This window comes from Triticum dicoccoides, chromosome 3B (genome assembly GCF_002162155.2).
Source record: "Triticum dicoccoides isolate Atlit2015 ecotype Zavitan chromosome 3B, WEW_v2.0, whole genome shotgun sequence".
NCBI lineage: Eukaryota > Viridiplantae > Streptophyta > Magnoliopsida > Poales > Poaceae > Triticum > Triticum dicoccoides.
In genome coordinates this window covers 615,961,059-615,964,666 of record NC_041385.1, presented here as the reverse complement: position 1 = coordinate 615,964,666, position 3,608 = coordinate 615,961,059, and positions in this window count along the sequence as shown.

The window sequence follows — 3,608 nt, the reverse complement described above, 5'->3', positions numbered from 1 at the left end:
AGAAGACAGACGCCGCAGCCGCTCTGTCTGCTCCGACGTCTAGCAGCACAACCAGAGGCGGGAGGCAATACAGATACGGTCCACCTCTCAAGCCTCTAGAGAAGTTACCGTATGAGAGGACCGAGGAGGAAAATGAGACGATCGTGCGGGCCCACGTGAAGGACTTCTTTGAAGGGGTGAAAGCAAAGAGACATCCACCTCCGGAGGAGAAGGTAGATCCGGTGAAAGCAAAGCGCACTATCGATGCCCTGAGGAAACCACCACCGTCTCCGCCGAGAACCAACTATCAACACTGTTAGGGAACGTAGTAATTTCAAAAAATTTCCTACGCACACGCAAGATCATGGTGATGCATAGCAACGAGAGGGGAGAGTGCTCGTCCACGTACCCTCGTAGACCATAAGCGGAAGCGTTATGACAACGCGGTTGATGTAGTCGTACGTCTTCACGATCCGACTGATCCAAGCACCGACGTACGGCACCTCCGAGTTCAGCACACGTTCAGCTCGATGACGATCCCCGGGCTCCGATCCAGCAAAGCTTCGGGGAAGAGTTCCGTCAGCATGACGGCGTGGTGACGATGATGATGTTCTACCGGCGCAGGGCTTCGCCTAAACTCCGCGACGATATGACCGAGGTGGAATATGGTGGAGGGGGGCACCGCACACGGCTAAGGAACGATCCGTAGATCAACTTGTGTGTTATGGGGTGCCCCCTGCCCCCGTATATAAAGGAGGGAGGGGGAGGTGTGGCCGTCCCCCTTGGGGTGCGCCTGGAGGAGTCCTACTCCACCGGGAGTAGGACTCCCCCCTCTTGCCTTGGTGGAGAAGGAAAGGGGGAGGGGAAAGAGGAAAGGGGGGCGCCGTCCCCCCTTTCCTTGTCCTATTCGGACTAGGGGGAGGGGGCGCACGGCCTGCCCTGGCCGGCCCTCCTCTTCTCCCTCATGGCCCACTAAGGCCCATTAACCCCCGGGAGGGTTCCGGTAACCCCCCGGTGTTCCGGTAAAATCCCGATTTCACCCAGAACCTTTCCGATGTCCAAACATAGGCTTCCAATATATCAAGCTTTATGTCTTGACCATTTCGAGACTCCTCGTCATGTCCGTGATCACATCCGGGACTCCGAACAAACTTCGGTACATCAAAACTTATAAACTCATAATAAAACTATCATCGTAACGTTAAGCGTGCGGACCCTACGGGTTCGAGAACTATGTAGACATGACCTAGAACCATTCTCGGTCAATAACCAATAGCGGGACCTGGATGCCCATATTGGTTCCTACATATTCTACGAAGATCTTTATCGGTCAAACCGCATAACAACATACGTTGTTCCCTTTGTCATCGGTATGTTACTTGCCCGAGATTTGATCGTCGATATCCAATACCTAGTTCAATCTCGTTACCGGCAAGTCTCTTTACTCGTTCCGTAATGCATCATCCCGTAACCAACTCATTTGGTCACATTGCTTGCAAGGCTTATAATGATGTGCATTACCGAGAGGGCCCAGAGATACTTCTTCGACAATCGGAGTGACAAAACCTAATCTCGAAATACGCCAACTCAACATGTACCTTCGGAGACACCTGTAGTACTCCTTTATAATCACCCAGTTACGTTGTGACGTTTGGTAGTACCCAAAGTGTTCCTCCGGTAAACGGGAGTTGCATATTTCTCATAGTTACACGAACATGTATAAGTCATGAAGAAAGCAATAGCAGTATACTAAACGATCAAGTGCTAGGCTAACGGAATGGGTCATGTCAATCACATCATTCTTCTAATGATGTGATCCCATTAATCAAGTGACAACACATGTCTATGGTTGGGAAACATAACCATCTTTGATTAATGAGCTAGTCAAGTAGAGGCATACTAGTGACTGTATGTTTGTCTATGTATTCACACATGTATCATGTTTCCGGTTAATACAATTCTAGCATGAAATAAACATTTATCACGATATGAGGAAATAAATAATAACTTTATTATTGCCTCTAGGGCATATTTCCTTCAGTCTCACACTTGCACTAGAGTCAATAATCTAGATTACATAGTAATGATTCTAACACCCATGGAGTCTTGGTGTTGATCATGTTTTGCTCGTGAGAGAGGCTTAGTCAACGGGCCTGCAACATTCAGATCCGTATGTATTTTGCAAATATCTATGTCTCCCACTTGGACTTGGTCCCGAATGGAATTGAAGCGTCTCTTGATGTGCTTGGTCCTCTTGTGAAATCTGGATTCCTTTGCCAAAGCAATTACACCAGTATTGTCACAGAAGATCTTCATTGGTCCCGATGCACTAGGTATGACACCTAGATCGGTAATGAACTCCTTCATCCAGACTCCTTCATTTGCTGCTTCAGAAGCAGCTATGTACTCCGCTTCACATGTAGATCCCGCCACGACGCTTTGTTTAGAACTGCACCAACTTACAGCTCCACCGTTTAATAGAAACACGTATCCGGTTTGCGATTTAGAATCGTCCGGATCAGTGTCAAAGCTTGCATCAACGTAACCATTTACGACTAGCTCTTTGTCACCTCCATATACGAGAAACATATCCTTAGTCCTTTTCAGGTATTTCAGGATGTTCTTGACCGCTGTCCAGTGATCCACTCCTGGATTACTTTGGTACCTTCCTGCCAAGCTTATTGCTAAGCATACGTCAGGTCTAGTACACAACATTGCATACATGATAGAGCCTATGGCTGAAGCATAGGGAACATCTTTCATTTTCTCTCTATCTTCTGCTGTGGTCGGGCATTGAGTTTGACTCAACTTCACACCTTGTAGCACAGGCAAGAAACCTTTCTTTGCCTGATCCATTTTGAACTTTTTCAAAATTTTGTCAAGGTATGTGCTTTGTGAAAGTCCTATTAAGCGTCTTGATCTATCTCTATAGATCTTGATGCCCAATATGTAAGCAGCTTCACCGAGGTCTTTCATTGAAAAACTTTTATTCAAGTATCCCTTTATGCTATCCAGAAATTCTATATCATTTCCAATTAATAATATGCCATCTACATATAAAATCAGAAATGCTACAGAGCTCCCACTCACTTTCTTGTAAATACAGGCTTCTCCAAAAGTCTGTATAAAACCATATGCTTTGATCACACTATCAAAATGTTTATTCCAACTCCGAGATGCTTGCACCAGTCCATAAATGGATCGCTGGAGCTTGCACACTTTGTTAGCACCTTTTGGATCAACAAAACCTTCTGGTTGCATCATATACAACTCTTCTTCTAGAAATCCATTCAAGAATGCAGTTTTGACATCCATTTGCCAAATTTCATAATCATGAAATGCAGCAATACCTAACATGATTCGGACAGACTTAAGCATCGCTACGGGTGAGAAAGTCTCATCGTAGTCAACCCCTTGAACTTGTCGAAAACCTTTCGCAACAAGTCGAGCTTTATAGACAGTTATATTACCATCAGCGTCAGTCTTCTTCTTAAAAATCCATTTATTCTCAATGGCTTGCCGATCATCGGGCAAGTCAACCAAAGTCCATACTTTGTTTTCGTACATGGATCCCATCTCAGATTTCATGGCCTCTAGCCATTTTGCAGAATCTGGGCTCATCATCGCTT